General features: G+C 45.1%; 1 protein-coding gene across 2 annotated transcripts in view; it reads left to right on the top strand.

Moving 5' to 3' along the window:
• Positions 1 to 13,557: 13,557 nt before the first annotated feature.
• Positions 13,558 to 13,611, top strand: part of AKT1 (AKT serine/threonine kinase 1) — a 64,933-nt gene continuing 64,879 nt past the window's right edge. The window contains exon 1 of one of the 2 annotated variants that reach the window (XM_026048627.1): positions 13,558 to 13,604. The gene's annotated coding sequence lies outside the window, so the exon portion shown is untranslated. The remainder of the gene's footprint in view (positions 13,605 to 13,611) is intronic. The other variant, XM_026048628.1, reaches the window with a different exon arrangement.

The following is a 13,611-nucleotide window of genomic DNA, read 5'->3' as shown; positions in this document are numbered from 1 at the left end:
GGCAGAATCCTTCATTTCAGGAAGGTCTGTGCTATTTCTTGCCAGGGATTGTGCAGCCGTGCAGGCCCTGTCCTCCTTTCCACACTGTGTGTAGCTGTTCTGCTGAAATCCTCTGGGTCACCAAGACTTGGGAGAGAAGGAATAAGGAAAAAAGTGAAGTCTCTTCCAGTTGCACCTATGAGACTCCCTGAAGAGCAGAGAGACACGGGCAGGTGGGTTGGATGGTTCTGCCATCTCCAGCTCCAAAGTGGCCCGAGGTGGCCCACAAGCTGGGAAGAACCTTGTTGGGTTGAAGGCAGCCAGCAAGCGCTGGCAGCTGCTCTGCATTTGGGTGCGTTCCTACCTCGCTCAGACTCCTGCATTTATGTGACAGTTTGTGGGAAACATCTGGCACGGCATCCGGCTGCCATGTCTCCAGCTATAGAAAACTGAGAACTATCAAAGCAGCCACCAGGAACAACAACAAAATGCATTTTCAGATGTTGCCAAGACTCGGTTTCTTCTCTCACAGGTTCTCACCAGACCTGTGTGAGGGGGAAATCAGTTAAAACTAGTGACAGACAGGCTAAATATAGTAGGAATATTGGTAAAAAAAAAACCACTGTTCCATGACAAGCTCAGTGAACCAGGCCTCTGGCAGCTCTTGTCTTTGCTCCATCACTGTGACTCCAGGCAGATTTGTTCTTCTTGTGCTTGCCTCATTTTCATTCTCTGAAAGAAGGGACCTGTACACTGCTTTGGTCATGCAGTTTGGTGCAATACAACCCAGAAGAGCTAAGCATAATTCTGGCCATTGTGGCTCCCTTGCTGACTGTACCTAGCTTTTGATGATAATCTAACAACTAAAGCTAAAGCAAGACGAGAAGTTGGAAGTGGACACTTGAAATTTCGTGTGTGCTTTGCAGAGCAGATGAAGATCCACTGCAACATTTTACCAGTGACTATGGTGGRTTCCCCATGGCAAAATATCCACAGGAGGGCTGGGTGCTTTTCTGACATTAAGAATACAGGTTCTAGAGCACTAGAACTGTGTCTTAATATTTGGTTTTCCTTCATCGAACACTTGACCTATTTGCCACTAGGAAATAAAGATAACACTATTAGGTAAGGGAGAAACAGGTCATTTCTTTCTTTTTTCATATGAGTCATGCAGAGCTCAGATATACAATTCCTGGAAGTGAACAAGCTTCCTCCTGCCATCTGCAACGTGGTATCTATGCAGGTCCTTGCTCTTACAGGTAAGAATAGCTCCCTACAGCAAGTGTGAGTGATTTCAGCCTTGCTTGCCCTGCTACCAGCAGTGCTGGACCATGGCACGTGCTGGAGCTGGAGCGTGTGCCCAGCTGTAAGGGTTACACGGCTCGGCCAACAAGTCAAAGTCTGGCAACCCCATCAAATGTCTGAGCACTGAGAGTGAAACTCTGCTGAAAACAAAAAGCCCTTTTTGGAGATGCGTTCATTCTTAAACATGCTAAAAGTGGATGTGGTTGAGAGGCGCAGAGGTCGAAGCAGGGAGACGTGGGTCTGTGTGAAAGGCTGCAGGCTCGTAACCAGCAGCGAGTGCTGCTCATATCCAAACTCACTGCAGAAAATCCTCCCTGCTGCTGGAATACACCGGGAGAAGAGCTCTCCTCCCACACTCAGAGCGATCTAAATGTTAAAGAAATGACAAAAAAAGTGTTTTTGGAAATAATTAGGTCAATTAAAATGTAACAAGGAGAATGGTCTAGACAGCATTTAAATTAGCAACAAACTGCTCTGTTTGGGCTCTTCGGTTCTCTCGCCTATTTAATCATCAATTCATCTATGTGAATTCCTAGCAAATTGGAAAAGTTACTAAATTAACGCACCCTGAAGGTGGTGACTAAATTATGTATCAATGTCACCGATACCTCTTTTGTCTAAAACATAAGAGAAACTTAACCAAGGCTGCTCAGAGAGGGGTCACTTGGAAGGCTTCAGAGCTTTGATGTTACATGCTCTTCCAGGATCACACAAAATACTGTGTTTTAAGAAAGGTCTGTAACGTAAAAAAATAATAATTTTCATTCTGTCTAGCCAGTTGAATTGTCATTTAAGCATTGSCAGGCCAAACCTGAAACCCGTGTACAAAGGTACTAGTAACAGAGAGGGAACTGAAATACATTTCATTCCCAGTGTGTTCTCCAAAACTGCAGATGGCCATTCATGATGCCAAAGGTAATGGATGGTTTTATAAGTGATACAGTATTAGAAGATCTAAAAGTGGGAGATGATACAGGAAACCATGGTGTCTTCTTATACCATATTCTAACAGGGCTCAAAACGAATCCTTTGGCTGGTAGAATAGTTCCCCACTGCCAAGCAAGATGCCTTCAGCCTCTCCTGGTGAGGCCAGTTCTCACCTGGAGCGAAACTGGCTCCGCAGAGAGCCCGTCCTTCACTCAATTTGCTCTCCCCAGTAAGAGATAAAATATGATTGCAAGTGGCACTTAAAAAATAATACATTTTTAGCTTCTTAATTGATGCCCTGCCCAAAACATGCATGTCCTCCCTCTACGGTCCAAATGTGATTCTCTAGTGTCCTTCACATCGCACACTGACTTCAGGAGGATGGAAATCAAGCCCTGAAAACAAGTGTCTTGGGCATTTCATAAAGGAATCTCTAAAGAAAATGTGGGTGGAGAGGGAATGGAGGATGAGGAAGTTGGGTGGGGAACAAAGTTTAGGGGAACACAAGCCTGGAAGCAAAGCCGTATTTGAAAACTCTAATTTTATGCTGCATAACCTGCATCTTTTTCTCTAGTTCACTTGCATTTCAGAACCCACAAATTGAGGAAGTCCTTACTATGCAGTCAGTAACAGACTGTGAATTCAATCTTGGGCTCTGCCTAAAGCCAAAAAAAAAAAAAAATGAAGATTATATTCCTTTGTCACATATAGTAGCTGAACCTCCTGCTTAAAGCTCKCTAGAATAAGACACACTCCTGTCTGAGTGTCCTAGGTTGACATTGCTGGAAACCCTTTCCAGTGTTGTGGATGCAGTGGTACCTCTACAGGTAAAAGGCAGCATCGTTCCAAAGCGACACGCRTTTTGTGAACAAACTGACAACGCCAGTGTGCAAAGGACAGTTTCCATCTGGTTACGTGGAGACTTGAAGAGAAGCCCAATGTCAAAGGGTTCAGATACTCCTCGAGTGGTATTCAGATGCCTAAAGATATAGGGATGGGTGCAGCTTTGGCAAGATTTTAAAAGCAAGATAAGGAGAAAGGCATAATTAGGCATCTGACTCGAGCTGAAAATTCACATCTCTCCTCAGGATTGGTGAACTGCGTTGGCTAAAACTAGATGCAATTTGAATCTTTGCCAGTTGCCTATATTAAACTGAACCTTTTTTTTTTTTTTTTTTTTTTTTTTTCCCCTCTTAAGATGAGAGATTGCTTTGTTCAATGTTGGAGCACGTCAGAAATTCTTCTGTGATCCTTGGAAGTGTAAGTGTTGGAGGGGTAGAGAAGAAGAAGTTGCCATATTGCTGGATTTGGCACCGGATGCCACTGAACGAATCCTGCCTCCAGCTCCGGGGCTGTGATTCAGCCTGGGGTTTTGATAAATTAAATGGGCTGTGAGCGTGCAGGTACAGCCTAGGTACCCATCTATGACTGTTTTAGGGCATTCGGCCTGAATAAGCAAGAAAACCTAAAGACAGGTCTTCTCTGATTACCCAGGGCAGGCTGTTCTTGGAGAAGTTTGCACTTGGGACTGCAGGAGCTCTCGTAGAGACCAGCTTTGCTCCTCAGGCTCTCCCTGGCTTGAGAATTACGTGTGCCCTTCGCAGATGGGTCCGATAACACGGCAGAGCCGGCTGGCCCCAGGCCCTCCGGATTTAAAAGGGCAGGCCACGCTCTCACAGCACAGAGCGGAACCGGGAGAAGGGAGAAAAGAAAGACTCCCTTTAACTTCAGCAGAGCGCTTACGTGGGCAATAAACTGAATGCAGCAAGTATATGCTATACCGGCCAAATCTAGAATGAAAATAGGGGTAGTTTTAGCATTCCTTTACTTTACAATGCCTGATTGACGATTTGGTCATATGGCAGGAAAGAAGGTCATTTAAGAGAGCTGTTTCAACAGAAGCTCATTCGTATTTTAAACCAGTCACATGCCTTTTCATTTGTGCCTGCTCTGACGTGAATCTCTTCTTCCTTCATCTTCATTTACATTGATCTATTTCCATATTTTGCTTTGAATCGTAACCTGACTTTTATCTAATAGCTGTTTTGAAAGGGGAGCCGGGGCATCCCCATTCCACTGCTGTTTGCACCGTGGAGAAGAGGAATCGTTTTTCCTAATGAGAGAGCATTATGRCAATTGCATTGACATGGTGCACTTTATGCTGACCGGTCAAGATCATTTTACAAACAAACTGTAGCATGCAAGTGTTTCTACATTTTCCTCCRTCTCTGCAGTCAGGCACACACTAAGTACATCTCATGTCATGTTGCAGCCCAGAACAAAGGGTTATGTCTAAAACAGTGGGACTGTTTTAGGACTCATTAGATGACATTAGCAGAAGTGCTGCATAGTGATGCAACTGTGCAGAAATCACATTTCGGTCGGATGCTGAGAAACATATATCATGCTCATAAAAATAGCAGGGTTTGTGAAAACATGCAGTATATAACAAGGAGAATATTCATCATGCACAGCAGGCAGATGTGTTGGCTGCTTCAAAGAAATAGATTTAATTCATACCTGGAAATAATTTGATCTTCAGTTTTCCTCCACAGTACTTACTATGTCCAAACAGCGTATATGAGCTATTGGCAGGCAGAAATTGCCAGGGAGTTATGGCTTTTTAAGATGTGACTTTCTCAGCAGTTGCCAATACAAGACTGGAATGCTGATTAGCTCTAAGATGACATGTGAATGAAAAAAAGGACCCCAAGAATATACTAATTCAAGGCTATTTAAAACGGAATGTGTTTGTGTAAACATGAGGCAGTAATTTGGGGAATCTGGGTCCCGAGCAGAAAACCAGGCTGCTTATGTTTGCRGAGGACGTGCTGTTAGTGTCTCCAGCGTGGCACGGTTACAATGAGCATTTCTGACTCTCGCTAAGTCTCGACAGAAATGTGAGCTGTGTGGGTCAACGTGGTGACTCAGCAGCCAAAGTTACTTTAGTCTTCCTGCAGGCAGAGGACTGCAGCTCCGTGCCCAGCGCCGCGTCCGTGGTTTCCAGGGGGAGCGGGAGATGAGTCAGGGAATCGGAACAACCTTGCGCTGCTGAATTGCTGCTCGTGGCTTGATCGATGGCACGGGGAGGGCTCTGCCGTAGGGAGCCCCTGCAACAGTGTCGCAGTGAGCGCGGGTACGGCGCCGCGGAGCCGCTGCTGAGCGTGCCGGGGGAAAGGGAGGAGGGAAGSAGAAGGGAGGAAAACACGGGAAAGAAAGAATAGCATGGGAATTCACTGTGGCATCACGTAGCAGATAATATTTATCCTATTGTGCACCAGCCAAAGCATGCTGTATCCCACCTGAGACACAAAACTTGATATCCCGTAGCTCCGAAACGCTGTTATTGTCAAGGCGCAGCCAGTCRATGGCAAAGCAGAACGTGCACGGAAAACTCCCTGTTCCTAGGGCAGGAGGGTGTCCTCGGCAGGCGGCTGCGGCACCGGCCAGGCAATTAGTGAGCGCCTGGCTAAGATGAGCGAGGTCTTGTTTATCAATCAACATAGTAYTCATTATCTTGTGTGTCAATTTTAATTGAAGTGATTTGTATTAATCAGGGTGGTTTGTGTAAGTTGTATGGCATACCTGCAGGGAGATACGTTTGCACCTATGCATAGCTGTTGGCAAATATACTAACCCAGGGAACAGCTTTGCAATTTYGAAGTATACATTTTTTCTAGAGATAACCAGCTATGTAATTGGTGGCTATTTATTAACAGAACCTATACTGGGAAACTCCCCACCCAACAACACCTATGTCTGAAATAAGAAAGAATAACGTTATGTAAGAAGCGGTCTAGCTGAAGACATTTCATAAAAAAAGCACCTCCAATGGCACACATAAAGGGGGGAACATTATTGGAAAATTATAATAATAGCTTTCCACATGTGTTCCCATAAAGAGGGAAAGCTGTGTGGTTGATGGCATTTTATTCCAGGTTTGAATCCATCCATTTTGCATTACATTTATAAAAAAAAAAAAAAAAAAAAAAAAAAAAATTTGGAAACTGCATTTACACATTTATATCCATATATTGGTATAGGTCCGGAAGAGCTCACGTCTGAACTCAAGTCTGTATTAGTCCTATTATGCCGACATTTATAAAAAAAAAAAAAAAAAAGCTACAAAAAGCTACAGAAAGCAAAAAGCTACAGCTCTTTTTATTTGACTTTTTCTTAATTCATTAAAGGAACTGCTGCAGTTCAGGCTCCTCTGTGGCTCCTACCATACTGTCATACTCCTACCATCAAGTTGAGCCCATTCTGGGGCAGAATTGTCCCAGGTGTGCTTTCAATCTAAAAGTGACTCTGTGAGGACAAATATTAGTGTAATCACAGCTGTTTTTGTGTTATCAACACTATTATTATTTAAGCATTTACAGTGTTGCCAGGGCTCCCTTGTGCTAGGTGGTGTCCAAGGCACCCCACATGAGATGATGCCTGCCCCAAAGATCCTATAATCCAGAAACACAAAACAGAGAACAGGCTGGTGGAAGGGCTGTAATCAGTTAATGATTTTCCCTGTATTTAATGTATTTAGTACAGAGGTGTCTGAGATATAGAGATCAAATGACTTGGCTTCGTTATGCAGAGGGGTCTATAAAAGAACTGCGAATTGAAARCCGCCGTCTTACATCTGAATTCAGACATGTTGAGTCATCAGTCAACAACAAGTCTGATTTCCATGGCAGTAGTGACTGGAGGCTTTAATCAGGTCTCATGTCCTGTTATGCTGGGTTCCGTGTAAATGCAGAATAACAGATGTTCTCTGCAGGCATGTCCTTAAACAGACCCCCGCTGACTTCAGTGGACCTCTGTCCTCCCAGAAAGGCACCCTGGAGTAGGTCTGATTTTCCTAAGAGGGACAAGATGCAGAAGGTGGAGCATGATTTATGGGGAACCGATAGAGGTTACAGGATCTCAGGAATACCTGCATAATGTATGAAGTGTGAAGACCTTGTTGATTCATTGTTTTATTTTGAAAGAGTATAARTAAACAAGGGAAAACCATAAACTTTTTTGTCAATGGGAGTTTGGTACATATATGCTTCAAAGTATCAGGGTCCTAATATTCTATTGCATCTAACTGCTTTCCCACTCAAGAATCACTCATTTAAAAAAAAAAAAAAAAAACTGCAACAGAGCTCTTTCCTGCTTTTTTTTTTTCACTTGAAGTCTTTAACCTCCTTGCTAACCTGAAAGCTGGAAGGCTGAAAGGCAAAAGGAAAGCAAAGATGCAATGAGAAGAAGAGCCACGAGCACATTCAGAGGACATCTGCCGAGACATTACGGGCGGTGAAGCACCCCTGCCCGGCTGCTGACATAATTTTCAACAGCTTCCAGCTTGCCCTGGTAGGCTGAGGGGCTGCAAGAGGCAGGCTGGATGCAGCRGGAAAATCCAGGGGCCTGATGGCCCACAGGCTGGCCGGGAGTGTTGGTGGAAGAGCTTCAGTGCAGCTCCATCCAAATGCAGATGACAAGCCCGAGGGCAGGAAACACGGCAAGGCAGGCCAAGGGTGGCTTTCTTTTGCAGGTGCCTTTGGTGTTTTAATATTCCACATGCCTGCCACGAGAGCACCCCGAAGCTCTTTCCGAGCCTGTGCTAGGCGCTGTACCTGGATGTAATCCCTGTCCCACACAGTTTTACTGTGTGAGCTGCTCCATTCAGGGCTGGAATAGGAAATTAAGCAGACGGGGAATATTTGCAGGCTCAGGGTCCAAGGCACTGACTATGGTGGGGGCAAGGAAACATCCGAATGGGTATTTTCTGTAAAAGAACGCACACAGGGTATTTTTAGATTGAATTTTGCTGTTCATTCATATGACCATTTCTCACTCATCATATATATATTTTTTCAACTTCTGGACACTTTCAGTTCATTTGGCAGTACGGTTTTCAGTGAATGTGTCTACATATTATTTTAGGCTGAATCAGGAATTTTGAAGCTAATCTCCTGATCAGGCCAGTTCCCTGTGCTTTGGTTCGTATCATGGACCTATCTGGAAGTCTGTGAACCTAAGTCAGAAGATGTTCTCCCAAACTGCTCATACAGACTGCAGCCATTGATGGATGTTCAGATCGTGGGGCGCAATTACAGCTTGGCTGAAGCTCCCTCACTTCACTGCAGCAAAGCTGGAGTCCTCAGCACCATCAGAATCACTCAAGAAACCCATTCCTCTTGCACAGCCACTTGCTAATGCAGACAGAGCACGTCTTGGTTGGCTTGTTGCCCACAGGAAACTTTAGGTAAAGAAGGGAGAGGAAGAGTGCTGGCTTGTCCAAGAGTCCACTTGGACTGGAGCTCTGCCTTTAAAAGCAGTATAGACTTAAGTGCTTCTGGGCACAGGGCAGAACGGACACAAACCCACATGTAGTCACAGCTGACAGARACAGCGTAGATGTGGTCAAAGACTAGTAAAACACCCAAAAAATGTGACAACAGGAAGTCAGGCTGAAAAGGAGGCATTGATGACTCCGCTGAAGGCAAGTGGTAGCATGAGAAACCCATGAGATACCCAAAATGCAGAGAAAGCTTTGAAGAGAATTTGCACGCACTGGACACCCACAAAYGCCACCTGGAATTGTTCGCAGGACAACTTGTATTATAAATGAAGCAGAAACTCTGTCGTCGCTCCACAAGATGGTCATTTTTGGCAGGTTTCCGCAGAACCAAGGCGGCAGCAGGACACTTAAGTAAAGGGAACAACAAAGACATTCATTTGTTTTTCCTCTCCCTTCCTCTTTGCCTGCTTTTATTTGATTCCTGATAGCATCACCTCTTTTACCCATAAGGTGTGAACACAGATGATGACATGACTATATGCAATTTTATGCTGGTTGTGTGTAGRGGTTCAGACTGGAATAATGAGGGAATGGTGACTTCTGGCTTTAAAAGTTGCCAAACTATAAAACTTCAATGAAGTCATTCAAAGACTGGCATTTTTTTTGTCTTCAGGCACATGCCAATAAAAATATACTGAAGAATATAAAGGCAATCTCTTCTCTTCTAGCATTTATGYACAAATAATAAAATAATCTGGCAGTGCACAGGTTAAATGTCATATGTAAATACATTTTAAAGGATCTATCTTTTAAGGAAGTCTCTGTTACCATAACGCCAAAAACAGCTGTTTAAAAGGTCTTAATCTCAAGAAAAGTTTAAGGATCACTAGAAAGACAGTTTTTCTTTGTTGTCTTCCACCTGGAGCTCACTCCATCCAGATCACAGTGCTCCAACAGATCTRGTGCTGTGCCCGTGCCCGGCAGCGGGGCTGCTGCTCCTTCCGCATTTCCATGGGGATATTTGCAAGGGCTGCGCTCAAGTTCATTTGCCGACATTGTGCTTAACTATAATTTTAGATCAATAGCACAATCAGCATTGGGTGTGTAAACTGAGAATGTATTGGGGACCTCAATTTTTCTTTTTTTTTTTTTTTAAGGTGTACAGAACATTTGTATATAACCTCAGTGTTTTAGTGTCAGAGGATTTTCATTTTTGAATATAGTTAAGATGGTGATTTTATTTTTTTGGAATGGGTTATTGAGGTTCCAGCATTCTCAGGTATCTTCCCAGACTAAGAATGCATGAAATATTATTTTACAAACAAGAAGGGGAAAAATCAGCAGTTTGGAGTAGGCTTCACTTCCTTAAGATCAAAGGCTTTTTCTTCTGATGTGTTTGTACTATGCCTAACATTTCCTGGTCCAAACTGGGACTTGTGGTTACCACTGTAACAACAAAAATGGCTGTGGTTGCCGTATGGGAAAGAACTGATATATTTGCTATTTTTGCACATTCTATATCTAACTAGTGCATTTTTATGCAAACCAATTCAGTTCCTGTTTATTTACTGAATTCCCCCCAGCATGTTTGCTGCCCTGTGGCACAGCAATCATTATTCCAGAGGAGGAGGAGGGCCACGTGGTTCCCGCTTTGGAGATCGTCAGCACCATTCATTACTCAGCCAGAAAAGCTCCTGGAAGGACTGTGGAATAGGCCTCCTTCCTCCTTTTCCAGCCAGAGGAGGAATACTGCCACCCTGCCCCAGCATGCTGGAGACTGGGAAACAGAAGCTGGAAACCAAACACAGGCTCCTGTCCGACCTCTCGGGAAGGTCGGAAGGAGCCCTCAGGAAGAGCKCCCCAAAAAATGCTTTAGCAAACAGGGGTAACTCAGATCTCTGCTCTTCCAGTTATCAGTTTAGCCAACACTCGGGTAGTCTTTCTTTGAATTCTCCACAGAAGTACAAATTAAATCATACATGGATTTATTCACAGTATGAATTTCTAAAAAGCAAACTTACAATGTTTCACTCCAATTACATTTATTCTTTTTTTTTTCCTTTCAGATAGCCTTCTATTGTATTGCTTTTGCGATATATCTATAAAGACTGGATTTTTTTTTTCAATTTTGGAAGCACAGCCACCTTTATTATATTTGGCAGCACAAAATGCATTTTTAATTTGTATTTTTATTAAATTAGACCCTCATCTTCAATCAAACATGAGCTGCTGCTTTAAAAGTTACAGGTGCCTGGACTGAGATCCTAGTGCCATAACTCTAAGAGGATTTCACATAGCTCTTTCTTTTTGAGTCCTGTTTGAGTAGAGCCCATCTTTTCAAAAAGGAGAAATAAATTCACAGTTGGCACATAAAAGCACTGTCAGTACTTGCAGTCATGGAACAAAACTTGTTCTAGTGGGGTTAACTCAATAATTACACTCCACCTTGCTGTAACAGTCTTTCTTTTCATGCCCAATTGGCTAAAAACATATTTTATCCAAAGCTGCACAATTTCAGTGTTTCAAAATGAATTTTAAGTTAGATCAAATTATGTACCACTTACATATTTGTTAAAAATTGTCAAAATGGGTAAGAACACGAGTGTCTGTTCTTTTGAACCTGGCAATCAAGCCTCCTTTGCCACTAAACCCAGTATTTTATGGTAATATAATACCGAGGAACAGTCGATGCACCTTATCCTGTACCAATTACTAAATTAAACAGACGGGAAATTTGAGGAAGCACTTAGGGAARTACAGGGACTTCCCTGAAAATTAGAGTTTATAGACTATAATCCCATTGATGATAACTGGATGATAAAACCCACATTGTTTGCATTTGTAACAATTCTTGAGTGATTTCATTGTTCTCAGGGGAAAAAAAGCGCCTTCTTTTGTTCATTGTTATTACAAAGTCACCCTTGTTGTTGCAGACCAGGCACTTCCTASTTTACCTGGGTATTTTTATCCACAGTACTTTTCTGTGTTTCGGAGATAGGCCTTACCCCAAGGTGCAAATCTAAGCAYGCTCCATCGCCCCATTTTAGGGAATGTCAGATCTAGATCTACATCCAAACTTTCCCGTCTGGGCCTGTTGTTCATCACTGCAAATCAACAGTTTGCAAATCTAAACAATCTGTTTTTCTTTTCTTTTTCTTTTTTTCTTTTTTTTTTTTTTAATTGTACTTCCCTTTTAGCAAACAACGGAGGTTTATTTTCTTCTCTTTGGGTCTGAAATCTCTGCTTGTTGTATGACCTTATTTTTTAAGCTGCTGCTTTGTTTGCAGGGGGAAGTCCTAACGACCTTGCTCACAATGACAGTCCAGGAGCTTATCAATCGGAACAAGGTTTGGCAGAGAGGCAAGAAGCCTCTCCTTTAATCAGATCTATTACCAGAGGTCCTTTTGTCTATATTCAAGTTTCTTAGAGCTGGTGAAGTCCTCTATTTACACGCACTTTATTTCTAGGTGTAATCACGGGCTCAAGTCTCAAAATTAATTCATAAATTATTTTTCTTAATTTTGTTAGTTTCTATACAGATTCCCTTAATATTCTGCAAGCCTCTCCCACTGATGGTTAATTTCCTTTGGAAATTTTGCACTTAAATCCATTTTAATCTACGCTAAATATTCAGAATGCACGGCATGTAGAAATGCAGACACAATCCAAGAGAGCCTGCTGCAAATTTCTCTTTTCCAGTGCTTTTGCCCACCAGCTCAGGTACTGTTCCCATGGCCATTTCACTTTCCCCTGACATCAACAGAGATTTTTCTCCTCTTTCAATAGATGAGGATCTGATCCTAAACTCATTGCTGCAGTAACATAGGGTCTTCTCCTCATTCGCCTGGGAGGTGCATTTTTAAATCCATTTAAAGGCCCCACTTTGGTAAAAGCAAGGGCCACATAAATACCAGACTGACTTAGCAGTTCCATGAGGAGGAGCTGGCCTGGGCACCGATGGAAAACGACATCTCGTTCCCSCAGACTCCATCTGAGCGAGCACTAACCCTTCCCTCCTCCTCCTCAAGATGGGCTCCTCCCAAGTGTGGGTCAACATGAAAGCCAGTGACCCCTTTGACACTTGGGCACCCATGAGGTAGTTGTTTAGATAGCCCTCAATGCTCAAAATGGAAGGAAAAGAAGTATTTGCCAGCTTTGCTCCAATGAACTTAATGCACCTTTACCCCGTCAATGCCGCAAAGCTGCGGCTGGACAGACCCAACTTCCAACCAGCTTCAGGTTCTGGAAGCGGGACCATCGGTGGCTGTGGCCAAACAAATCAACGCCGGTCTTGGAGCCCAGCCGGAGTTCACGGCACTGTCAAGTAGAAAACAAACAAAAAATCCTTTAATGAGCAAGTGGGGTGAACTTGACAGCAGAAGCATGGGAACTCGGGGTGTTTTGTCCTCYGATGGGGACAAGGTGTTGAGCCCCACGCCTTGCTGCCCCGTCCCTGGGGTCCGCGGGCAGAATCACCCTGCTGCTCCCCGCAGGGTCACGAAAGCTCTCCCGGAGGTGCCCGGACACCCGATTAACGAGCCAGCCTCATGGCGTGCGTGTGGGGTAGAACCRGGGGGCTGCTGGTCTCTGCTGAGGAGGTTTGGGGAGCGCAGGGGCTGCTCGYGGTGAAGGTGGGGGGGGCTGGGCCTGTCGCTGAGGGACCAGGGGGCTTTTGGGGTGAAACGGGCCCTTTTGGGGAGCCCCGTCACGGCGGGGGGCAGCGGCTGCTCCCTCCGTCCGTCCCTCGCCCGGCGGCGGAGGATGTGAGCGAGGCGGCGGCGGCGCGGGGGCGGAGGCGGCGGGAGCCGGAGCCGGGGCCTCCCCCTCCCGGCAGCGCGGCGGGGCCAGGCGGGCGGGCCGGCGGAGCGGGAGCCCCACGGGCCGGGCGCGAGGCGGCGGCGGAGGAGGAGGAGGAGCCGCCCGGGGATGGTGAGGAGGCGGCGGCTGCCGTGAGCCCGGTTAGGCCGCAGCTCGGCGCCCGCGGGAGCGGCCGCGCGCCCCCCTGCCTCCCTCCCTGCCTCCCGCTCCCCGCCCGCCCCCGCCGCCCTCCCCTTTCCCGTCCCCGGCAGCCGCCGCCTCCCATCACCGCCGCTGCCGGGCTCCAGGCACCGTAAGTG

Source organism: Nothoprocta perdicaria, unplaced genomic scaffold, assembly GCF_003342845.1.
Source record: "Nothoprocta perdicaria isolate Ctin4 unplaced genomic scaffold, notPer1 scaffold_56, whole genome shotgun sequence".
Lineage (NCBI taxonomy): Eukaryota > Metazoa > Chordata > Aves > Tinamiformes > Tinamidae > Nothoprocta > Nothoprocta perdicaria.
This window is presented reverse-complemented; position numbering and strand designations above follow the sequence as displayed.